Here is a 22,702-nt window from a genome sequence, read left to right as displayed (position 1 = left end):
TTTTGTCTTCTCCGTAGATATGTAAAGGCTTTGCTTGGAAGAGGCGTGCATGTATTTGGAAGCCACCCTTCACCTTGTAAAGTCCTCCGATGATCTTCTACTATGGCAACATGGAACTCACACTTAAAAAAAAAAAAAAAAAGCTATTCTTACAGAAAAAAAATACCATATAACAATGCAGCTTCTCACCTGACATGATAAGAAAATCCCTATGAAGTGTGGCAAGAAACTAAAGGCACAACTGTCCCGCCAGGGGAATTAGCTCAAGTGGTAGAGCGCTCGCTTCGCATGTGAGAGGCAGCGGGATCGATGCCCGCATTCTCCAAGAGTTATTTTTCACATGGTAGCAGTGATTGCCTTTTCACCTCATGCTCAAAACTCCAACAGCTAAAACTAGGAGGCTTTCAACCAAGGCCAAGACAAGCCTTCAATAGCTCAGCTGGTAGAGCCAAAGACTGTAGATGTAAATGAGCAAATCCTTCGGTTGCTGGTTCAATTCCAGCTCGAAGGATGTTTGCGCGTTCTATCGGAGGGCTCATCCTGCTAGTAAACACAGCCCAGCTATGCTCCCTCTGTCCACCTACAAACAGCTCTTCTAGAAGGGTCTCCTCCGTTGTACCTGAGGAGTTCAAAACGTAAGCACAAAGCAACAGAGAGTTTTTTGTTGGGAGAGCAGCTCAGCCGAAAGCTAACGTGGAACCTTTTACACCCCTAGAATGCTACTCGAGCCAAAGAGACCATCGCCCCTGAATAAACACAGCCCAGCTAAGCTGCTTCCGTCCACATACAAAGAGCTCTTTTCCAAAAGTATCCTCCATTCTAACTCGGGAGTTCAAAACGTAGGCAGCGAGCAACAGAGTTATTTGTCGGGAGAGCAATTGAAAGACGACGTGGAACCTTCTTCACTCGTACATAGGCTGCTACTTAAGCAAAAAAGACCATCATCCCTGGGTGGGCTTGAACCACCATCCTTTCGGTTAACAGCCGAACGCGCTAACCAATTGCGCCACAGAGACGCAAACAGATCTTTCTACAGGAACTCTCAGCCAGGCAGGCCAGGCACAGGTTTCTCAGATCAACTTTTTAACATAATATGACAAAAAGAAATCAGCAAAAACAAAGAGACAATTGCTGATGCTCAGGAGGACTCGAGGCGCCGACAATAAGCTCCTGCTGATGGATTCCATCACAAAGACCAAATACATTTTAGCCACTTTTGAAAAGTCAGTCGATAAATAGACCTTCTCAACGAACAGACCACCGGCAGCAGAGTGGCGCAGCGGAAGCGTGCTGGGCCCATAACCCAGAGGTCGATGGATCGAAACCATCCTCTGCTAGTTGATTCTTTTTATACAGGTCATCATTATATTTCTTCGATAAGACTGATATTGTGCTACATTGCAACTTTCGTCTCCAAACTATTAAGGGGTTTTTTATTGCTTACCCCTCGGTTCTTCGTAGATATGTAAAGGGTTTGCTTGGAAGAGGTGTGCATGTATTTGTAAGCCACCCTTCACCTTTTAAACTCCTCCGATGATCTTCTACTATGGTAAAATGGAACTCACACTGTAAAAAAAAAAGCAAGCTATTCTTACATAAAAATTGCCATATAGCATTGCAGCTTCTCACCTGACATGATGAGAAAATCACCGTGAAGTGTGGCAAGAAACTAAAGGCAGACCTGTCATGCCAGGGGGATTAGCTCAAGTGGCAGAGCGCTCGCTTTGCATGCGAGAGGCAGCGGGATCGATGCCCGCATTCTCCAAGAGTTATTTTTCACATGGTAGCAGTGATTGTCTTTTTACCTCATGCTCAAAACTCCAACAGCTAAAACTAGGAGGCTTTCGATCAAGGACAAAACAAGCCTTCGATAGCTCAGCTGGTAGAGCCGAAGACTGTAGAAGAAAGTTAGCAATCCTTAGGTCGCTGGTTCAATTCCGGCTCGAAGGAGTTTTGCGCATTCTATCGGAAGGTTCATCCGGCTGGTAAACACAGCCCAGCTATGCTCGTTCCGTCCACCTACAAACAGCTCTTCTAGAAAGGTCTCCTCCGTTGTACCTGAGGAGTGAGGAGATCAAAACGTAAGCACAAATCAACAGAGAGTTTTTTGTCTTCTCCGTAGATATGTAAAGGCTTTGCTTGGAAGAGGCGTGCATGTATTTGGAAGCCACCCTTCACCTTGTAAAGTCCTCCGATGATCTTCTACTATGGCAACATGGAACTCACACTTAAAAAAAAAAAAAAAAAGCTATTCTTACAGAAAAAAAATACCATATAACAATGCAGCTTCTCACCTGACATGATAAGAAAATCCCTATGAAGTGTGGCAAGAAACTAAAGGCACAACTGTCCCGCCAGGGGAATTAGCTCAAGTGGTAGAGCGCTCGCTTCGCATGTGAGAGGCAGCGGGATCGATGCCCGCATTCTCCAAGAGTTATTTTTCACATGGTAGCAGTGATTGCCTTTTCACCTCATGCTCAAAACTCCAACAGCTAAAACTAGGAGGCTTTCAACCAAGGCCAAGACAAGCCTTCAATAGCTCAGCTGGTAGAGCCAAAGACTGTAGATGTAAATGAGCAAATCCTTGGGTTGCTGGTTCAATTCCAGCTCGAAGGATGTTTGCGCGTTCTATCGGAGGGCTCATCCTGCTAGTAAACACAGCCCAGCTATGCTCCCTCTGTCCACCTACAAACAGCTCTTCTAGAAGGGTCTCCTCCGTTGTACCTGAGGAGTTCAAAACGTAAGCACAAAGCAACAGAGAGTTTTTTGTTGGGAGAGCAGCTCAGCCGAAAGCTAACGTGGAACCTTTTACACCCCTAGAATGCTACTCGAGCCAAAGAGACCATCGCCCCTGAATAAACACAGCCCAGCTAAGCTGCTTCCGTCCACATACAAAGAGCTCTTTTCCAAAAGTATCCTCCATTCTAACTCGGGAGTTCAAAACGTAGGCAGCGAGCAACAGAGTTATTTGTCGGGAGAGCAATTGAAAGACGACGTGGAACCTTCTTCACTCGTACATAGGCTGCTACTTAAGCAAAAAAGACCATCGTCCCTGGGTGGGCTTGAACCACCATCCTTTCGGTTAACAGCCGAACGCGCTAACCAATTGCGCCACAGAGACGCAAACAGATCTTTCTACAGGAACTCTCAGCCAGGCAGGCCAGGCACAGGTTTCTCAGATCAACTTTTTAACATAATATGACAAAAAGAAATCAGCAAAAACAAAGAGACAATTGCTGATGCTCAGGAGGACTCGAGGCGCCGACAATAAGCTCCTGCTGATGGATTCCATCACAAAGACCAAATACATTTTAGCCACTTTTGAAAAGTCAGTCGATAAATAGACCTTCTCAACGAACAGACCACCGGCAGCAGAGTGGCGCAGCGGAAGCGTGCTGGGCCCATAACCCAGAGGTCGATGGATCGAAACCATCCTCTGCTAGTTGATTCTTTTTATACAGGTCATCATTATATTTCTTCGATAAGACTGATATTGTGCTACATTGCAACTTTCGTCTCCAAACTATTAAGGGGTTTTTTATTGCTTACCCCTCGGTTCTTCGTAGATATGTAAAGGGTTTGCTTGGAAGAGGTGTGCATGTATTTGTAAGCCACCCTTCACCTTTTAAACTCCTCCGATGATCTTCTACTATGGTAAAATGGAACTCACACTGTAAAAAAAAAAGCAAGCTATTCTTACATAAAAATTGCCATATAGCATTGCAGCTTCTCACCTGACATGATGAGAAAATCACCGTGAAGTGTGGCAAGAAACTAAAGGCAGACCTGTCATGCCAGGGGGATTAGCTCAAGTGGCAGAGCGCTCGCTTTGCATGCGAGAGGCAGCGGGATCGATGCCCGCATTCTCCAAGAGTTATTTTTCACATGGTAGCAGTGATTGTCTTTTTACCTCATGCTCAAAACTCCAACAGCTAAAACTAGGAGGCTTTCGATCAAGGACAAAACAAGCCTTCGATAGCTCAGCTGGTAGAGCCGAAGACTGTAGAAGAAAGTTAGCAATCCTTAGGTCGCTGGTTCAATTCCGGCTCGAAGGAGTTTTGCGCATTCTATCGGAAGGTTCATCCGGCTGGTAAACACAGCCCAGCTATGCTCGTTCCGTCCACCTACAAACAGCTCTTCTAGAAAGGTCTCCTCCGTTGTACCTGAGGAGTGAGGAGATCAAAACGTAAGCACAAATCAACAGAGAGTTTTTTGTCTTCTCCGTAGATATGTAAAGGCTTTGCTTGGAAGAGGCGTGCATGTATTTGGAAGCCACCCTTCACCTTGTAAAGTCCTCCGATGATCTTCTACTATGGCAACATGGAACTCACACTTACAAAAAAAAAAAAAAAAAAAAAAAAAGCTATTCTTACAGAAAAAAAATACCATATAACAATGCAGCTTCTCACCTGACATGATAAGAAAATCCCTATGAAGTGTGGCAAGAAACTAAAGGCACAACTGTCCCACCAGGGGAATTAGCTCAAGTGGTAGAGCGCTCGCTTCGCATGTGAGAGGCAGCGGGATCGATGCCCGCATTCTCCAAGAGTTATTTTTCACATGGTAGCAGTGATTGCCTTTTCACCTCATGCTCAAAACTCCAACAGCTAAAACTAGGAGGCTTTCAACCAAGGCCAAGACAAGCCTTCAATAGCTCAGCTGGTAGAGCCAAAGACTGTAGATGTAAATGAGCAAATCCTTGGGTTGCTGGTTCAATTCCAGCTCAAAGGATGTTTGCGCGTTCTATCGGAGGGCTCATCCTGCTAGTAAACACAGCCCAGCTATGCTCCCTCTGTCCACCTACAAACAGCTCTTCTAGAAGGGTCTCCTCCGTTGTACCTGAGGAGTTCAAAATGTAAGCACAAAGCAACAGAGAGTTTTTTGTTGGGAGAGCAGCTCAGCCGAAAGCTAACGTGGAACCTTTTACACCCCTAGAATGCTACTCGAGCCAAAGAGACCATCGCCCCTGAATAAACACAGCCCAGCTAAGCTGCTTCCGTCCACATACAAAGAGCTCTTTTCCAAAAGTATCCTCCATTCTAACTCGGGAGTTCAAAACGTAGGCAGCGAGCAACAGAGTTATTTGTCGGGAGAGCAATTGAAAGACGACGTGGAACCTTCTTCACTCGTACATAGGCTGCTACTTAAGCAAAAAAGACCATCGTCCCTGGGTGGGCTTGAACCACCATCCTTTCGGTTAACAGCCGAACGCGCTAACCAATTGCGCCACAGAGACGCAAACAGATCTTTCTACAGGAACTCTCAGCCAGGCAGGCCAGGCACAGGTTTCTCAGATCAACTTTTTAACATAATATGACAAAAAGAAATCAGCAAAAACAAAGAGACAATTGCTGATGCTCAGGAGGACTCGAGGCGCCGACAATAAGCTCCTGCTGATGGATTCCATCACAAAGACCAAATACATTTTAGCCACTTTTGAAAAGTCAGTCGATAAATAGACCTTCTCAACGAACAGACCACCGGCAGCAGAGTGGCGCAGCGGAAGCGTGCTGGGCCCATAACCCAGAGGTCGATGGATCGAAACCATCCTCTGCTAATTGATTCTTTTTATACAGGTCATCATTATATTTCTTCGATAAGACTGATATTGTGCTACATTGCAACTTTCGTCTCCAAACTATTAAGGGGTTTTTTATTGCTTACCCCTCGGTTCTTCGTAGATATGTAAAGGGTTTGCTTGGAAGAGGTGTGCATGTATTTGTAAGCCACCCTTCACCTTTTAAACTCCTCCGATGATCTTCTACTATGGTAAAATGGAACTCACACTGTAAAAAAAAAAGCAAGCTATTCTTACATAAAAATTGCCATATAGCATTGCAGCTTCTCACCTGACATGATGAGAAAATCACCGTGAAGTGTGGCAAGAAACTAAAGGCAGACCTGTCATGCCATGGGGATTAGCTCAAGTGGCATTGCGCTCGCTTTGCATGCGAGAGGCAGCGGGATCGATGCCCGCATTCTCCAAGAGTTATTTTTCACATGGTAGCAGTGATTGTCTTTTTACCTCATGCTCAAAACTCCAACAGCTAAAACTAGGAGGCTTTCGATCAAGGACAAAACAAGCCTTCGATAGCTCAGCTGGTAGAGCCGAAGACTGTAGAAGAAAGTTAGCAATCCTTAGGTCGCTGGTTCAATTCCGGCTCGAAGGAGTTTTGCGCATTCTATCGGAAGGTTCATCCGGCTGGTAAACACAGCCCAGCTATGCTCGTTCCATCCACCTACAAACAGCTCTTCTAGAAAGGTCTCCTCCGTTGTACCTGAGGAGTGAGGAGATCAAAACGTAAGCACAAATCAACAGAGAGTTTTTTGTCTTCTCCGTAGATATGTAAAGGCTTTGCTTGGAAGAGGCGTGCATGTATTTGGAAGCCACCCTTCACCTTGTAAAGTCCTCCGATGATCTTCTACTATGGCAACATGGAACTCACACTTAAAAAAAAAAAAAAAAAAAAGCTATTCTTACAGAAAAAAAATACCATATAACAATGCAGCTTCTCACCTGACATGATAAGAAAATCCCTATGAAGTGTGGCAAGAAACTAAAGGCACAACTGTCCCGCCAGGGGAATTAGCTCAAGTGGTAGAGCGCTCGCTTCGCATGTGAGAGGCAGCGGGATCGATGCCCGCATTCTCCAAAAGTTATTTTTCACATGGTAGCAGTGATTGCCTTTTCACCTCATGCTCAAAACTCCAACAGCTAAAACTAGGAGGCTTTCAACCAAGGCCAAGACAAGCCTTCAATAGCTCAGCTGGTAGAGCCAAAGACTGTAGATGTAAATGAGCAAATCCTTGGGTTGCTGGTTCAATTCCAGCTCGAAGGATGTTTGCGCGTTCTATCGGAGGGCTCATCCTGCTAGTAAACACAGCCCAGCTATGCTCCCTCTGTCCACCTACAAACAGCTCTTCTAGAAGGGTCTCCTCCGTTGTACCTGAGGAGTTCAAAACGTAAGCACAAAGCAACAGAGAGTTTTTCGTTGGGAGAGCAGCTCAGCCGAAAGCTAACGTGGAACCTTTTACACCCCTAGAATGCTACTCGAGCCAAAGAGACCATCGCCCCTGAATAAACACAGCCCAGCTAAGCTGCTTCCGTCCACATACAAAGAGCTCTTTTCCAAAAGTCTCCTCCATTCTAACTCGGGAGTTCAAAACGTAGGCAGCGAGCAACAGAGTTATTTGTCGGGAGAGCAATTGAAAGACGACGTGGAACCTTCTTCACTCGTACATAGGCTGCTACTTAAGCAAAAAAGACCATCGTCCCTGGGTGGGCTTGAACCACCATCCTTTCGGTTAACAGCCGAACGCGCTAACCAATTGCGCCACAGAGACGCAAACAGATCTTTCTACAGGAACTCTCAGCCAGGAAGGCCAGGCACAGGTTTCTCAGATCAACTTTTTAACATAATATGACAAAAAGAAATCAGCAAAAACAAAGAGACAATTGCTGATGCTCAGGAGGACTCGAGGCGCCGACAATAAGCTCCTGCTGATGGATTCCATCACAAAGACCAAATACATTTTAGCCACTTTTGAAAAGTCAGTCGATAAATAGACCTTCTCAACGAACAGACCACCGGCAGCAGAGTGGCGCAGCGGAAGCGTGCTGGGCCCATAACCCAGAGGTCGATGGATCGAAACCATCCTCTGCTAATTGATTCTTTTTATACAGGTCATCATTATATTTCTTCGATAAGACTGATATTGTGCTACATTGCAACTTTCGTCTCCAAACTATTAAGGGGTTTTTTATTGCTTACCCCTCGGTTCTTCGTAGATATGTAAAGGGTTTGCTTGGAAGAGGTGTGCATGTATTTGTAAGCCACCCTTCACCTTTTAAACTCCTCCGATGATCTTCTACTATGGTAAAATGGAACTCACACTGTAAAAAAAAAAGCAAGCTATTCTTACATAAAAATTGCCATATAGCATTGCAGCTTCTCACCTGACATGATGAGAAAATCACCGTGAAGTGTGGCAAGAAACTAAAGGCAGACCTGTCATGCCAGGGGGATTAGCTCAAGTGGCAGAGCGCTCGCTTTGCATGCGAGAGGCAGCGGGATCGATGCCCGCATTCTCCAAGAGTTATTTTTCACATGGTAGCAGTGATTGTCTTTTTACCTCATGCTCAAAACTCCAACAGCTAAAACTAGGAGGCTTTCGATCAAGGACAAAACAAGCCTTCGATAGCTCAGCTGGTAGAGCCGAAGACTGTAGAAGAAAGTTAGCAATCCTTAGGTCGCTGGTTCAATTCCGGCTCGAAGGAGTTTTGCGCATTCTATCGGAAGGTTCATCCGGCTGGTAAACACAGCCCAGCTATGCTCGTTCCGTCCACCTACAAACAGCTCTTCTAGAAAGGTCTCCTCCGTTGTACCTGAGGAGTGAGGAGATCAAAACGTAAGCACAAATCAACAGAGAGTTTTTTGTCTTCTCCGTAGATATGTAAAGGCTTTGCTTGGAAGAGGCGTGCATGTATTTGGAAGCCACCCTTCACCTTGTAAAGTCCTCCGATGATCTTCTACTATGGCAACATGGAACTCACACTTACAAAAAAAAAAAAAAAAAAAAAAAAAGCTATTCTTACAGAAAAAAAATACCATATAACAATGCAGCTTCTCACCTGACATGATAAGAAAATCCCTATGAAGTGTGGCAAGAAACTAAAGGCACAACTGTCCCGCCAGGGGAATTAGCTCAAGTGGTAGAGCGCTCGCTTCGCATGTGAGAGGCAGCGGGATCGATGCCCGCATTCTCCAAGAGTTATTTTTCACATGGTAGCAGTGATTGCCTTTTCACCTCATGCTCAAAACTCCAACAGCTAAAACTAGGAGGCTTTCAACCAAGGCCAAGACAAGCCTTCAATAGCTCAGCTGGTAGAGCCAAAGACTGTAGATGTAAATGAGCAAATCCTTGGGTTGCTGGTTCAATTCCAGCTCGAAGGATGTTTGCGCGTTCTATCGGAGGGCTCATTCTGCTAGTAAACACAGCCCAGCTATGCTCCCTCTGTCCACCTACAAACAGCTCTTCTAGAAGGGTCTCCTCCGTTGTACCTGAGGAGTTCAAAACATAAGCACAAAGCAACAGAGAGTTTTTTGTTGGGAGAGCAGCTCAGCCGAAAGCTAACGTGGAACCTTTTACACCCCTAGAATGCTACTCGAGCCAAAGAGACCATCGCCCCTGAATAAACACAGCCCAGCTAAGCTGCTTCCGTCCACATACAAAGAGCTCTTTTCCAAAAGTCTCCTCCATTCTAACTCGGGAGTTCAAAACGTAGGCAGCGAGCAACAGAGTTATTTGTCGGGAGAGCAATTGAAAGACGACGTGGAACCTTCTTCACTCGTACATAGGCTGCTACTTAAGCAAAAAAGACCATCGTCCCTGGGTGGGCTTGAACCACCATCCTTTCGGTTAACAGCCGAACGCGCTAACCAATTGCGCCACAGAGACGCAAACAGATCTTTCTACAGGAACTCTCAGCCAGGCAGGCCAGGCACAGGTTTCTCAGATCAACTTTTTAACATAATATGACAAAAAGAAATCAGCAAAAACAAAGAGACAATTGCTGATGCTCAGGAGGACTCGAGGCGCCGACAATAAGCTCCTGCTGATGGATTCCATCACAAAGACCAAATACATTTTAGCCACTTTTGAAAAGTCAGTCGATAAATAGACCTTCTCAACGAACATACCACCGGCAGCAGAGTGGCGCAGCGGAAGCGTGCTGGGCCCATAACCCAGAGGTCGATGGATCGAAACCATCCTCTGCTAATTGATTCTTTTTATACAGGTCATCATTATATTTCTTCGATAAGACTGATATTGTGCTACATTGCAACTTTCGTCTCCAAACTATTAAGGGGTTTTTTATTGCTTACCCCTCGGTTCTTCGTAGATATGTAAAGGGTTTGCTTGGAAGAGGTGTGCATGTATTTGTAAGCCACCCTTCACCTTTTAAACTCCTCCGATGATCTTCTACTATGGTAAAATGGAACTCACACTGTAAAAAAAAAAGCAAGCTATTCTTACATAAAAATTGCCATATAGCATTGCAGCTTCTCACCTGACATGATGAGAAAATCACCGTGAAGTGTGGCAAGAAACTAAAGGCAGACCTGTCATGCCAGGGGGATTAGCTCAAGTGGCAGAGCGCTCGCTTTGCATGCGAGAGGCAGCGGGATCGATGCCCGCATTCTCCAAGAGTTATTTTTCACATGGTAGCAGTGATTGTCTTTTTACCTCATGCTCAAAACTCCAACAGCTAAAACTAGGAGGCTTTCGATCAAGGACAAAACAAGCCTTCGATAGCTCAGCTGGTAGAGCCGAAGACTGTAGAAGAAAGTTAGCAATCCTTAGGTCGCTGGTTCAATTCCGGCTCGAAGGAGTTTTGCGCATTCTATCGGAAGGTTCATCCGGCTGGTAAACACAGCCCAGCTATGCTCGTTCCGTCCACCTACAAACAGCTCTTCTAGAAAGGTCTCCTCCGTTGTACCTGAGGAGTGAGGAGATCAAAACGTAAGCACAAATCAACAGAGAGTTTTTTGTCTTCTCCGTAGATATGTAAAGGCTTTGCTTGGAAGAGGCGTGCATGTATTTGGAAGCCACCCTTCACCTTGTAAAGTCCTCCGATGATCTTCTACTATGGCAACATGGAACTCACACTTAAAAAAAAAAAAAAAAAAAAAGCTATTCTTACAGAAAAAAAATACCATATAACAATGCAGCTTCTCACCTGACATGATAAGAAAATCCCTATGAAGTGTGGCAAGAAACTAAAGGCACAACTGTCCCGCCAGGGGAATTAGCTCAAGTGGTAGAGCGCTCGCTTCGCATGTGAGAGGCAGCGGGATCGATGCCCGCATTCTCCAAGAGTTATTTTTCACATGGTAGCAGTGATTGCCTTTTCACCTCATGCTCAAAACTCCAACAGCTAAAACTAGGAGGCTTTCAACCAAGGCCAAGACAAGCCTTCAATAGCTCAGCTGGTAGAGCCAAAGACTGTAGATGTAAATGAGCAAATCCTTGGGTCGCTGGTTCAATTCCAGCTCGAAGGATGTTTGCGCGTTCTATCGGAGGGCTCATCCTGCTAGTAAACACAGCCCAGCTATGCTCCCTCTGTCCACCTACAAACAGCTCTTCTAGAAGGGTCTACTCCGTTGTACCTGAGGAGTTCAAAACGTAAGCACAAAGCAACAGAGAGTTTTTTGTTGGGAGAGCAGCTCAGCCGAAAGCTAACGTGGAACCTTTTACACCCCTAGAATGCTACTCGAGCCAAAGAGACCATCGCCCCTGAATAAACACAGCCCAGCTAAGCTGCTTCCGTCCACATACAAAGAGCTCTTTTCCAAAAGTCTCCTCCATTCTAACTCGGGAGTTCAAAACGTAGGCAGCGAGCAACAGAGTTATTTGTCGGGAGAGCAATTGAAAGACGACGTGGAACCTTCTTCACTCGTACATAGGCTGCTACTTAAGCAAAAAAGACCATCGTCCCTGGGTGGGCTTGAACCACCATCCTTTCGGTTAACAGCCGAACGCGCTAACCAATTGCGCCACAGAGACGCAAACAGATCTTTCTACAGGAACTCTCAGCCAGGCAGGCCAGGCACAGGTTTCTCAGATCAACTTTTTAACATAATATGACAAAAAGAAATCAGCAAAAACAAAGAGACAATTGCTGATGCTCAGGAGGACTCGAGGCGCCGACAATAAGCTCCTGCTGATGGATTCCATCACAAAGACCAAATACATTTTAGCCACTTTTGAAAAGTCAGTCGATAAATAGACCTTCTCAACGAACATACCACCGGCAGCAGAGTGGCGCAGCGGAAGCGTGCTGGGCCCATAACCCAGAGGTCGATGGATCGAAACCATCCTGTGCTAATTGATTCTTTTTATACAGGTCATCATTATATTTCTTCGATAAGACTGATATTGTGCTACATTGCAACTTTCGTCTCCAAACTATTAAGGGGTTTTTTATTGCTTACCCCTCGGTTCTTCGTAGATATGTAAAGGGTTTGCTTGGAAGAGGTGTGCATGTATTTGTAAGCCACCCTTCACCTTTTAAACTCCTCCGATGATCTTCTACTATGGTAAAATGGAACTCACACTGTAAAAAAAAAAGCAAGCTATTCTTACATAAAAATTGCCATATAGCATTGCAGCTTCTCACCTGACATGATGAGAAAATCACCGTGAAGTGTGGCAAGAAACTAAAGGCAGACCTGTCATGCCAGGGGGATTAGCTCAAGTGGCAGAGCGCTCGCTTTGCATGCGAGAGGCAGCGGGATCGATGCCCGCATTCTCCAAGAGTTATTTTTCACATGGTAGCAGTGATTGTCTTTTTACCTCATGCTCAAAACTCCAACAGCTAAAACTAGGAGGCTTTCGATCAAGGACAAAACAAGCCTTCGATAGCTCAGCTGGTAGAGCCGAAGACTGTAGAAGAAAGTTAGCAATCCTTAGGTCGCTGGTTCAATTCCGGCTCGAAGGAGTTTTGCGCATTCTATCGGAAGGTTCATCCGGCTGGTAAACACAGCCCAGCTATGCTCGTTCCGTCCACCTACAAACAGCTCTTCTAGAAAGGTCTCCTCCGTTGTACCTGAGGAGTGAGGAGATCAAAACGTAAGCACAAATCAACAGAGAGTTTTTTGTCTTCTCCGTAGATATGTAAAGGCTTTGCTTGGAAGAGGCGTGCATGTATTTGGAAGCCACCCTTCACCTTGTAAAGTCCTCCGATGATCTTCTACTATGGCAACATGGAACTCACACTTACAAAAAAAAAAAAAAAAAAAAAAAAAGCTATTCTTACAGAAAAAAAATACCATATAACAATGTAGCTTCTCACCTGACATGATAAGAAAATCCCTATGAAGTGTGGCAAGAAACTAAAGGCACAACTGTCCCGCCAGGGGAATTAGCTCAAGTGGTAGAGCGCTCGCTTCGCATGTGAGAGGCAGCGGGATCGATGCCCGCATTCTCCAAGAGTTATTTTTCACATGGTAGCAGTGATTGCCTTTTCACCTCATGCTCAAAACTCCAACAGCTAAAACTAGGAGGCTTTCAACCAAGGCCAAGACAAGCCTTCAATAGCTCAGCTGGTAGAGCCAAAGACTGTAGATGTAAATGAGCAAATCCTTGGGTCGCTGGTTCAATTCCAGCTCGAAGGATGTTTGCGCGTTCTATCGGAGGGCTCATCCTGCTAGTAAACACAGCCCAGCTATGCTCCCTCTGTCCACCTACAAACAGCTCTTCTAGAAGGGTCTCCTCCGTTGTACCTGAGGAGTTCAAAACGTAAGCACAAAGCAACAGAGAGTTTTTTGTTGGGAGAGCAGCTCAGCCGAAAGCTAACGTGGAACCTTTTACACCCCTAGAATGCTACTCGAGCCAAAGAGACCATCGCCCCTGAATAAACACAGCCCAGCTAAGCTGCTTCCGTCCACATACAAAGAGCTCTTTTCCAAAAGTCTCCTCCATTCTAACTCGGGAGTTCAAAACGTAGGCAGCGAGCAACAGAGTTATTTGTCGGGAGAGCAATTGAAAGACGACGTGGAACCTTCTTCACTCGTACATAGGCTGCTACTTAAGCAAAAAAGACCATCGTCCCTGGGTGGGCTTGAACCACCATCCTTTCGGTTAACAGCCGAACGCGCTAACCAATTGCGCCACAGAGACGCAAACAGATCTTTCTACAGGAACTCTCAGCCAGGCAGGCCAGGCACAGGTTTCTCAGATCAACTTTTTAACATAATATGACAAAAAGAAATCAGCAAAAACAAAGAGACAATTGCTGATGCTCAGGAGGACTCGAGGCGCCGACAATAAGCTCCTGCTGATGGATTCCATCACAAAGACCAAATACATTTTAGCCACTTTTGAAAAGTCAGTCGATAAATAGACCTTCTCAACGAACAGACCACCGGCAGCAGAGTGGCGCAGCGGAAGCGTGCTGGGCCCATAACCCAGAGGTCGATGGATCGAAACCATCCTCTGCTAATTGATTCTTTTTATTCAGGTCATCATTATATTTCTTCGATAAGACTGATATTGTGCTACATTGCAACTTTCGTCTCCAAACTATTAAGGGGTTTTTTATTGCTTACCCCTCGGTTCTTCGTAGATATGTAAAGGGTTTGCTTGGAAGAGGTGTGCATGTATTTGTAAGCCACCCTTCACCTTTTAAACTCCTCCGATGATCTTCTACTATGGTAAAATGGAACTCACACTGTAAAAAAAAAAGCAAGCTATTCTTACATAAAAATTGCCATATAGCATTGCAGCTTCTCACCTGACATGATGAGAAAATCACCGTGAAGTGTGGCAAGAAACTAAAGGCAGACCTGTCATGCCAGGGGGATTAGCTCAAGTGGCAGAGCGCTCGCTTTGCATGCGAGAGGCAGCGGGATCGATGCCCGCATTCTCCAAGAGTTATTTTTCACATGGTAGCAGTGATTGTCTTTTTACCTCATGCTCAAAACTCCAACAGCTAAAACTAGGAGGCTTTCGATCAAGGACAAAACAAGCCTTCGATAGCTCAGCTGGTAGAGCCGAAGACTGTAGAAGAAAGTTAGCAATCCTTAGGTCGCTGGTTCAATTCCGGCTCGAAGGAGTTTTGCGCATTCTATCGGAAGGTTCATCCGGCTGGTAAACACAGCCCAGCTATGCTCGTTCCGTCCACCTACAAACAGCTCTTCTAGAAAGGTCTCCTCCGTTGTACCTGAGGAGTGAGGAGATCAAAACGTAAGCACAAATCAACAGAGAGTTTTTTGTCTTCTCCGTAGATATGTAAAGGCTTTGCTTGGAAGAGGCGTGCATGTATTTGGAAGCCACCCTTCACCTTGTAAAGTCCTCCAATGATCTTCTACTATGGCAACATGGAACTCACACTTACAAAAAAAAAAAAAAAAAAAAAAAAAGCTATTCTTACAGAAAAAAAATACCATATAACAATGCAGCTTCTCACCTGACATGATAAGAAAATCCCTATGAAGTGTGGCAAGAAACTAAAGGCACAACTGTCCCGCCAGGGGAATTAGCTCAAGTGGTAGAGCGCTCGCTTCGCATGTGAGAGGCAGCGGGATCGATGCCAGCATTCTCCAAGAGTTATTTTTCACATGGTAGCAGTGATTGCCTTTTCACCTCATGCTCAAAACTCCAACAGCTAAAACTAGGAGGCTTTCAACCAAGGCCAAGACAAGCCTTCAATAGCTCAGCTGGTAGAGCCAAAGACTGTAGATGTAAATGAGCAAATCCTTGGGTTGCTGGTTCAATTCCAGCTCGAAGGATGTTTGCGCGTTCTATCGGAGGGCTCATCCTGCTAGTAAACACAGCCCAGCTATGCTCCCTCTGTCCACCTACAAACAGCTCTTCTAGAAGGGTCTCCTCCGTTGTACCTGAGGAGTTCAAAACGTAAGCACAAAGCAACAGAGAGTTTTTTGTTGGGAGAGCAGCTCAGCCGAAAGCTAACGTGGAACCTTTTACACCCCTAGAATGCTACTCGAGCCAAAGAGACCATCGCCCCTGAATAAACACAGCCCAGCTAAGCTGCTTCCGTCCACATACAAAGAGCTCTTTTCCAAAAGTCTCCTCCATTCTAACTCGGGAGTTCAAAACGTAGGCAGCGAGCAACAGAGTTATTTGTCGGGAGAGCAATTGAAAGACGACGTGGAACCTTCTTCACTCGTACATAGGCTGCTACTTAAGCAAAAAAGACCATCGTCCCTGGGTGGGCTTGAACCACCATCCTTTCGGTTAACAGCCGAACGCGCTAACCAATTGCGCCACAGAGACGCAAACAGATCTTTCTACAGGAACTCTCAGCCAGGCAGGCCAGACACAGGTTTCTCAGATCAACTTTTTAACATAATATGACAAAAAGAAATCAGCAAAAACAAAGAGACAATTGCTGATGCTCAGGAGGACTCGAGGCGCCGACAATAAGCTCCTGCTGATGGATTCCATCACAAAGACCAAATACATTTTAGCCACTTTTGAAAAGTCAGTCGATAAATAGACCTTCTCAACGAACATACCACCGGCAGCAGAGTGGCGCAGCGGAAGCGTGCTGGGCCCATAACCCAGAGGTCGATGAATCGAAACCATCCTCTGCTAATAGATTCTTTTTATACAGGTCATCATTATATTTCTTCGATAAGACTGATATTGTGCTACATTGCAACTTTCGTCTCCAAACTATTAAGGGGTTTTTTATTGCTTACCCCTCGGTTCTTCGTAGATATGTAAAGGGTTTGCTTGGAAGAGGTGTGCATGTATTTGTAAGCCACCCTTCACCTTTTAAACTCCTCCGATGATCTTCTACTATGGTAAAATGGAACTCACACTGTAAAAAAAAAGCAAGCTATTCTTACATAAAAATTGCCATATAGCATTGCAGCTTCTCACCTGACATGATGAGAAAATCACCGTGAAGTGTGGCAAGAAGCTAAAGGCAGACCTGTCATGCCAGGGGGATTAGCTCAAGTGGCAGAGCGCTCGCTTTGCATGCGAGAGGCAGCGGGATCGATGCCCGCATTCTCCAAGAGTTATTTTTCACATGGTAGCAGTGATTGTCTTTTTACCTCATGCTCAAAACTCCAACAGCTAAAACTAGGAGGCTTTCGATCAAGGACAAAACAAGCCTTCGATAGCTCAGCTGGTAGAGCCGAAGACTGTAGAAGAAAGTTAGCAATCCTTAGGTCGCTGGTTCAATTCCGGCTCGAAGGAGTTTTGCGCATTCTATCGGAAGGTTCATCCGGCTGGTAAACACAGCCCAGCTATGCTCGTTCCGTCCACCTACAAACAGCTCTTCTAGAAAGGTCTCCTCCGTTGTACCTGAGGAGTGAGGAGATCAAAACGTAAGCACAAATCAACAGAGAGTTTTTTGTCTTCTCCGTAGATATGTAAAGGCTTTGCTTGGAAGAGGCGTGCATGTATTTGGAAGCCACCCTTCACCTTGTAAAGTCCTCCGATGATCTTCTACTATGGCAACATGGAACTCACACTTACAAAAAAAAAAAAAAAAAAAAAAAAAAGCTATTCTTACAGAAAAAAAATACCATATAACAATGCAGCTTCTCACCTGACATGATAAGAAAATCCCTATGAAGTGTGGCAAGAAACTAAAGGCACAACTGTCCCGCCAGGGGAATTAGCTCAAGTGGTAGAGCGCTCGCTTCGCATGTGAGAGGCAGCGGGATCGATGCCCGCATTCTCCAAGAGTTATTTTTCACATGGTAGCAGTGATTGCCTTTTCACCTCATGCTCAAAACTCCAACAGCTAAAACTAGGAGGCTTTCAACCAAGGCCAAGACAAGCCTTCAATAGCTCAGCTGGTAGAGCCAAAGACTGTAGATGTAAATGAGCAAATCCTTGGGTTGCTGGTTCAATTCCAGCTCGAAGGATGTTTGCGCGTTCTATCGGAGGGCTCATCCTGCTAGTAAACACAGCCCAGCTATGCTCCCTCTGTCCACCTACAAACAGCTCTTCTAGAAGGGTCTCCTCCGTTGTACCTGAGGAGTTCAAAACGTAAGCACAAAGCAACAGAGAGTTTTTTGTTGGGAGAGCAGCTCAGCCGAAAGCTAACGTGGAACCTTTTACACCCCTAGAATGCTACTCGAGCCAAAGAGACCATCGCCCCTGAATAAACACAGCCCAGCTAAGCTGCTTCCGTCCACATACAAAGAGCTCTTTTCCAAAAGTATCCTCCATTCTAACTCGGGAGTTCAAAACGTAGGCAGCGAGCAACAGAGTTATTTGTCGGGAGAGCAATTGAAAGACGACGTGGAACCTTCTTCACTCGTACATAGGCTGCTACTTAAGCAAAAAAGACCATCGTCCCTGGGTGGGCTTGAACCACCATCCTTTCGGTTAACAGCCGAACGCGCTAACCAATTGCGCCACAGAGACGCAAACAGATCTTTCTACAGGAACTCTCAGCCAGGCAGGCCAGGCACAGGTTTCTCAGATCAACTTTTTAACATAATATGACAAAAAGAAATCAGCAAAAACAAAGAGACAATTGCTGATGCTCAGGAGGACTCGAGGCGCCGACAATAAGCTCCTGCTGATGGATTCCATCACAAAGACCAAATACATTTTAGCCACTTTTGAAAAGTCAGTCGATAAATAGACCTTCTCAACGAACAGACCACCGGCAGCAGAGTGGCGCAGCGGAAGCGTGCTGGGCCCATAACCCAGAGGTCGATGGATCGAAACCATCCTCTGCTAGTTGATTCTTTTTATACAGGTCATCATTATATTTCTTCGATAAGACTGATATTGTGCTACATTGCAACTTTCGTCTCCAAACTATTAAGGGGTTTTTTATTGCTTACCCCTCGGTTCTTCGTAGATATGTAAAGGGTTTGCTTGGAAGAGGTGTGCATGTATTTGTAAGCCACCCTTCACCTTTTAAACTCCTCCGATGATCTTCTACTATGGTAAAATGGAACTCACACTGTAAAAAAAAAAGCAAGCTATTCTTACATAAAAATTGCCATATAGCATTGCAGCTTCTCACCTGACATGATGAGAAAATCACCGTGAAGTGTGGCAAGAAACTAAAGGCAGACCTGTCATGCCAGGGGGATTAGCTCAAGTGGCAGAGCGCTCGCTTTGCATGCGAGAGGCAGCGGGATCGATGCCCGCATTCTCCAAGAGTTATTTTTCACATGGTAGAAGTGATTGTCTTTTTACCTCATGCTCAAAACTCCAACAGCTAAAACTAGGAGGCTTTCGATCAAGGACAAAACAAGCCTTCGATAGCTCAGCTGGTAGAGCCGAAGACTGTAGAAGAAAGTTAGCAATCCTTAGGTCGCTGGTTCAATTCCGGCTCAAAGGAGTTTTGCGCATTCTATCGGAAGGTTCATCCGGCTGGTAAACACAGCCCAGCTATGCTCGTTCCGTCCACCTACAAACAGCTCTTCTAGAAAGGTCTCCTCCGTTGTACCTGAGGAGTGAGGAGATCAAAACGTAAGCACAAATCAACAGAGAGTTTTTTGTCTTCTCCGTAGATATGTAAAGGCTTTGCTTGGAAGAGGTGTGCATGTATTTGGAAGCCACCCTTCACCTTGTAAAGTCCTCCGATGATCTTCTACTATGGCAACATGGAACTCACACTTAAAAAAAAAAAAAAAAAAAAAACAAAAAAGCTATTCTTACAGAAAAAAAATACGATATAACAATGCAGCTTCTCACCTGACATGATAAGAAAATCCCTATGAAGTGTGGCAAGAAACTAAAGGCACAACTGTCACGCCAGGGGAATTAGCTCAAGTGGTAGAGCGCTCGCTTCGCATGTGAGAGGCAGCGGGATCGATGCCCGCATTCTCCAAGAGTTATATTTCACATGGTGGCAGTGATTGCCTTTTCACCTCATGCTCAAAACTCCAACAGCTAAAACTAGGAGGCTTTCAACCAAGGCCAAGACAAGCCTTCAATAGCTCAGCTGGTAGAGCCAAAGACTGTAGATGTAAATGAGCAAATCCTTGGGTTGCTGGTTCAATTCCAGCTCGAAGGATGTTTGCGCGTTCTATCGGAGGGCTCATCCTGCTAGTAAACACAGCCCAGCTATGCTCCCTCTGTCCACCTACAAACAGCTCTTCTAGAAGGGTCTCCTCCGTTGTACCTGAGGAGTTCAAAACGTAAGCACAAAGCAACAGAGAGTTTTTTGTTGGGAGAGCAGCTCAGCCGAAAGCTAACGTGGAACCTTTTACACCCCTAGAATGCTACTCGAGCCAAAGAGACCATCGCCCCTGAATAAACACAGCCCAGCTAAGCTGCTTCCGTCCACATACAAAGAGCTCTTTTCCAAAAGTCTCCTCCATTCTAACTCGGGAGTTCAAAACGTAGGCAGCGAGCAACAGAGTTATTTGTCGGGAGAGCAATTGAAAGACGACGTGGAACCTTCTTCACTCGTACATAGGCTGCTACTTAAGCAAAAAAGACCATCGTCCCTGGGTGGGCTTGAACCACCATCCTTTCGGTTAACAGCCGAACGCGCTAACCAATTGCGCCACAGAGACGCAAACAGATCTTTCTACAGGAACTCTCAGCCAGGCAGGCCAGGCACAGGTTTCTCAGATCAACTTTTTAACATAATATGACAAAAAGAAATCAGCAAAAACAAAGAGACAATTGCTGATGCTCAGGAGGACTCGAGGCGCCGACAATAAGCTCCTGCTGATGGATTCCATCACAAAGACCAAATACATTTTAGCCACTTTTGAAAAGTCAGTCGATAAATAGACCTTCTCAACGAACAGACCACCGGCAGCAGAGTGGCGCAGCGGAAGCGTGCTGGGCCCATAACCCAGAGGTCGATGGATCGAAACCATCCTCTGCTAGTTGATTCTTTTTATACAGGTCATCATTATATTTCTTCGATAAGACTGATATTGTGCTACATTGCAACTTTCGTCTCCAAACTATTAAGGGGTTTTTTATTGCTTACCCCTCGGTTCTTCGTAGATATGTAAAGGGTTTGCTTGGAAGAGGTGTGCATGTATTTGTAAGCCACCCTTCACCTTTTAAACTCCTCCGATGATCTTCTACTATGGTAAAATGGAACTCACACTGTAAAAAAAAAAGCAAGCTATTCTTACATAAAAATTGCCATATAGCATTGCAGCTTCTCACCTGACATGATGAGAAAATCACCGTGAAGTGTGGCAAGAAACTAAAGGCAGACCTGTCATGCCAGGGGGATTAGCTCAAGTGGCAGAGCGCTCGCTTTGCATGCGAGAGGCAGCGGGATCGATGCCCGCATTCTCCAAGAGTTATTTTTCACATGGTAGCAGTGATTGTCTTTTTACCTCATGCTCAAAACTCCAACAGCTAAAACTAGGAGGCTTTCGATCAAGGACAAAACAAGCCTTCGATAGCTCAGCTGGTAGAGCCGAAGACTGTAGAAGAAAGTTAGCAATCCTTAAGTCGCTGGTTCAATTCCGGCTCGAAGGAGTTTTGCGCATTCTATCGGAAGGTTCATCCGGCTGGTAAACACAGCCCAGCTATGCTCGTTCCGTCCACCTACAAACAGCTCTTCTAGAAAGATCTCCTCCGTTGTACCTGAGGAGTGAGGAGATCAAAACGTAAGCACAAATCAACAGAGAGTTTTTTGTCTTCTCCGTAGATATGTAAAGGCATTGCTTGGAAGAGGCGTGCATGTATTTGGAAGCCACCCTTCACCTTGTAAAGTCCTCCGATGATCTTCTACTATGGCAACATGGAACTCACACTTAAAAAAAAAAAAAAAAAAAAAACAAAAAAGCTATTCTTACAGAAAAAAAATACCATATAACAATGCAGCTTCTCACCTGACATGATAAGAAAATCCCTATGAAGTGTGGCAAGAAACTAAAGGCACAACTGTCACGCCAGGGGAATTAGCTCAAGTGGTAGAGCGCTCGCTTCGCATGTGAGAGGCAGCGGGATCGATGCCCGCATTCTCCAAGAGTTATTTTTCACATGGTAGCAGTGATTGCCTTTTCACCTCATGCTCAAAACTCCAACAGCTAAAACTAGGAGGCTTTCAACCAAGGCCAAGACAAGCCTTCAATAGCTCAGCTGGTAGAGCCAAAGACTGTAGATGTAAATGAGCAAATCCTTGGGTTGCTGGTTCAATTCCAGCTCGAAGGATGTTTGCGCGTTCTATCGGAGGGCTCATCCTGCTAGTAAACACAGCCCAGCTATGCTCCCTCTGTCCACCTACAAACAGCTCTTCTAGAAGGGTCTCCTCCGTTGTACCTGAGGAGTTCAAAACGTAAGCACAAAGCAACAGAGAGTTTTTTGTTGGGAGAGCAGCTCAGCCGAAAGCTAACGTGGAACCTTTTACACCCCTAGAATGCTACTCGAGCCAAAGAGACCATCGCCCCTGAATAAACACAGCCCAGCTAAGCTGCTTCCGTCCACATACAAAGAGCTCTTTTCCAAAAGTCTCCTCCATTCTAACTCGGGAGTTCAAAACGTAGGCAGCGAGCAACAGAGTTATTTGTCGGGAGAGCAATTGAAAGACGACGTGGAACCTTCTTCACTCGTACATAGGCTGCTACTTAAGCAAAAAAGACCATCGTCCCTGGGTGGGCTTGAACCACCATCCTTTCGGTTAACAGCCGAACGCGCTAACCAATTGCGCCACAGAGACGCAAACAGATCTTTCTACAGGAACTCTCAGCCAGGCAGGCCAGGCACAGGTTTCTCAGATCAACTTTTTAACATAATATGACAAAAAGAAATCAGCAAAAACAAAGAGACAATTGCTGATGCTCAGAAGGACTCGAGGCGCCGACAATAAGCTCCTGCTGATGGATTCCATCACAAAGACCAAATACATTTTAGCCACTTTTGAAAAGTCAGTCGATAAATAGACCTTCTCAACGAACAGACCACCGGCAGCAGAGTGGCGCAGCGGAAGCGTGCTTGGCCCATAACCCAGAGGTCGATGGATCGAAACCATCCTCTGCTAGTTGATTCTTTTTATACAGGTCATCATTATATTTCTTCGATAAGACTGATATTGTGCTACATTGCAACTTTCGTCTCCAAACTATTAAGGGGTTTTTTATTGCTTACCCCTCGGTTCTTCGTAGATATGTAAAGGGTTTGCTTGGAAGAGGTGTGCATGTATTTGTAAGCCACCCTTCACCTTTTAAACTCCTCCGATGATCTTCTACTATGGTAAAATGGAACTCACACTGTA

At 45.4% G+C, this 22,702-nt stretch overlaps 29 non-coding genes across 29 annotated transcripts; 19 read left to right on the top strand and 10 right to left on the bottom strand.

The window, feature by feature from the left end:
• Positions 1-252: 252 nt before the first annotated feature.
• On the top strand, positions 253-325 carry TRNAA-CGC (transfer RNA alanine (anticodon CGC)). Its single transcript has one exon. It is a non-coding gene; the product is annotated as a tRNA-Ala (tRNA).
• Positions 326-1,692: 1,367 nt separating this feature from the next.
• Positions 1,693-1,765, top strand: TRNAA-UGC (transfer RNA alanine (anticodon UGC)). The gene has a single exon. It is a non-coding gene; the product is annotated as a tRNA-Ala (tRNA).
• A 592-nt stretch (positions 1,766-2,357) lies between these two features.
• TRNAA-CGC (transfer RNA alanine (anticodon CGC)) lies at positions 2,358-2,430 on the top strand. The gene has a single exon. It is a non-coding gene; the product is annotated as a tRNA-Ala (tRNA).
• Positions 2,431-3,047: 617 nt separating this feature from the next.
• Positions 3,048-3,121, bottom strand: TRNAN-GUU (transfer RNA asparagine (anticodon GUU)). The gene has a single exon. It is a non-coding gene; the product is annotated as a tRNA-Asn (tRNA).
• Positions 3,122-3,797: 676 nt separating this feature from the next.
• On the top strand, positions 3,798-3,870 carry TRNAA-UGC (transfer RNA alanine (anticodon UGC)). The gene has a single exon. It is a non-coding gene; the product is annotated as a tRNA-Ala (tRNA).
• Positions 3,871-4,472: 602 nt separating this feature from the next.
• TRNAA-CGC (transfer RNA alanine (anticodon CGC)) lies at positions 4,473-4,545 on the top strand. Its single transcript has one exon. It is a non-coding gene; the product is annotated as a tRNA-Ala (tRNA).
• Positions 4,546-5,162: 617 nt separating this feature from the next.
• Positions 5,163-5,236, bottom strand: TRNAN-GUU (transfer RNA asparagine (anticodon GUU)). Its single transcript has one exon. It is a non-coding gene; the product is annotated as a tRNA-Asn (tRNA).
• A 1,344-nt stretch (positions 5,237-6,580) lies between these two features.
• On the top strand, positions 6,581-6,653 carry TRNAA-CGC (transfer RNA alanine (anticodon CGC)). The gene has a single exon. It is a non-coding gene; the product is annotated as a tRNA-Ala (tRNA).
• A 617-nt stretch (positions 6,654-7,270) lies between these two features.
• TRNAN-GUU (transfer RNA asparagine (anticodon GUU)) lies at positions 7,271-7,344 on the bottom strand. The gene has a single exon. It is a non-coding gene; the product is annotated as a tRNA-Asn (tRNA).
• Positions 7,345-8,020: 676 nt separating this feature from the next.
• Positions 8,021-8,093, top strand: TRNAA-UGC (transfer RNA alanine (anticodon UGC)). The gene has a single exon. It is a non-coding gene; the product is annotated as a tRNA-Ala (tRNA).
• Positions 8,094-8,695: 602 nt separating this feature from the next.
• TRNAA-CGC (transfer RNA alanine (anticodon CGC)) lies at positions 8,696-8,768 on the top strand. The gene has a single exon. It is a non-coding gene; the product is annotated as a tRNA-Ala (tRNA).
• Positions 8,769-9,385: 617 nt separating this feature from the next.
• Positions 9,386-9,459, bottom strand: TRNAN-GUU (transfer RNA asparagine (anticodon GUU)). The gene has a single exon. It is a non-coding gene; the product is annotated as a tRNA-Asn (tRNA).
• A 676-nt stretch (positions 9,460-10,135) lies between these two features.
• On the top strand, positions 10,136-10,208 carry TRNAA-UGC (transfer RNA alanine (anticodon UGC)). Its single transcript has one exon. It is a non-coding gene; the product is annotated as a tRNA-Ala (tRNA).
• Positions 10,209-10,804: 596 nt separating this feature from the next.
• Positions 10,805-10,877, top strand: TRNAA-CGC (transfer RNA alanine (anticodon CGC)). The gene has a single exon. It is a non-coding gene; the product is annotated as a tRNA-Ala (tRNA).
• Positions 10,878-11,494: 617 nt separating this feature from the next.
• On the bottom strand, positions 11,495-11,568 carry TRNAN-GUU (transfer RNA asparagine (anticodon GUU)). The gene has a single exon. It is a non-coding gene; the product is annotated as a tRNA-Asn (tRNA).
• Positions 11,569-12,244: 676 nt separating this feature from the next.
• On the top strand, positions 12,245-12,317 carry TRNAA-UGC (transfer RNA alanine (anticodon UGC)). Its single transcript has one exon. It is a non-coding gene; the product is annotated as a tRNA-Ala (tRNA).
• A 602-nt stretch (positions 12,318-12,919) lies between these two features.
• TRNAA-CGC (transfer RNA alanine (anticodon CGC)) lies at positions 12,920-12,992 on the top strand. The gene has a single exon. It is a non-coding gene; the product is annotated as a tRNA-Ala (tRNA).
• A 617-nt stretch (positions 12,993-13,609) lies between these two features.
• On the bottom strand, positions 13,610-13,683 carry TRNAN-GUU (transfer RNA asparagine (anticodon GUU)). The gene has a single exon. It is a non-coding gene; the product is annotated as a tRNA-Asn (tRNA).
• A 676-nt stretch (positions 13,684-14,359) lies between these two features.
• TRNAA-UGC (transfer RNA alanine (anticodon UGC)) lies at positions 14,360-14,432 on the top strand. The gene has a single exon. It is a non-coding gene; the product is annotated as a tRNA-Ala (tRNA).
• A 1,292-nt stretch (positions 14,433-15,724) lies between these two features.
• On the bottom strand, positions 15,725-15,798 carry TRNAN-GUU (transfer RNA asparagine (anticodon GUU)). Its single transcript has one exon. It is a non-coding gene; the product is annotated as a tRNA-Asn (tRNA).
• A 675-nt stretch (positions 15,799-16,473) lies between these two features.
• TRNAA-UGC (transfer RNA alanine (anticodon UGC)) lies at positions 16,474-16,546 on the top strand. Its single transcript has one exon. It is a non-coding gene; the product is annotated as a tRNA-Ala (tRNA).
• Positions 16,547-17,149: 603 nt separating this feature from the next.
• On the top strand, positions 17,150-17,222 carry TRNAA-CGC (transfer RNA alanine (anticodon CGC)). Its single transcript has one exon. It is a non-coding gene; the product is annotated as a tRNA-Ala (tRNA).
• Positions 17,223-17,839: 617 nt separating this feature from the next.
• Positions 17,840-17,913, bottom strand: TRNAN-GUU (transfer RNA asparagine (anticodon GUU)). The gene has a single exon. It is a non-coding gene; the product is annotated as a tRNA-Asn (tRNA).
• A 676-nt stretch (positions 17,914-18,589) lies between these two features.
• TRNAA-UGC (transfer RNA alanine (anticodon UGC)) lies at positions 18,590-18,662 on the top strand. The gene has a single exon. It is a non-coding gene; the product is annotated as a tRNA-Ala (tRNA).
• Positions 18,663-19,266: 604 nt separating this feature from the next.
• On the top strand, positions 19,267-19,339 carry TRNAA-CGC (transfer RNA alanine (anticodon CGC)). The gene has a single exon. It is a non-coding gene; the product is annotated as a tRNA-Ala (tRNA).
• A 617-nt stretch (positions 19,340-19,956) lies between these two features.
• TRNAN-GUU (transfer RNA asparagine (anticodon GUU)) lies at positions 19,957-20,030 on the bottom strand. The gene has a single exon. It is a non-coding gene; the product is annotated as a tRNA-Asn (tRNA).
• Positions 20,031-20,706: 676 nt separating this feature from the next.
• On the top strand, positions 20,707-20,779 carry TRNAA-UGC (transfer RNA alanine (anticodon UGC)). Its single transcript has one exon. It is a non-coding gene; the product is annotated as a tRNA-Ala (tRNA).
• A 604-nt stretch (positions 20,780-21,383) lies between these two features.
• TRNAA-CGC (transfer RNA alanine (anticodon CGC)) lies at positions 21,384-21,456 on the top strand. Its single transcript has one exon. It is a non-coding gene; the product is annotated as a tRNA-Ala (tRNA).
• A 617-nt stretch (positions 21,457-22,073) lies between these two features.
• Positions 22,074-22,147, bottom strand: TRNAN-GUU (transfer RNA asparagine (anticodon GUU)). Its single transcript has one exon. It is a non-coding gene; the product is annotated as a tRNA-Asn (tRNA).
• Between the last annotated feature and the right edge of the window lie 555 nt (positions 22,148-22,702).

The sequence above is a fragment of the Anomaloglossus baeobatrachus genome, chromosome 3, assembly GCF_048569485.1.
Source record: "Anomaloglossus baeobatrachus isolate aAnoBae1 chromosome 3, aAnoBae1.hap1, whole genome shotgun sequence".
NCBI classification, from domain to species: Eukaryota; Metazoa; Chordata; class Amphibia; order Anura; family Aromobatidae; genus Anomaloglossus; species Anomaloglossus baeobatrachus.
Note: the sequence above shows the minus strand (reverse complement) of the source record. Positions and strands in the feature narration are given on the sequence as shown.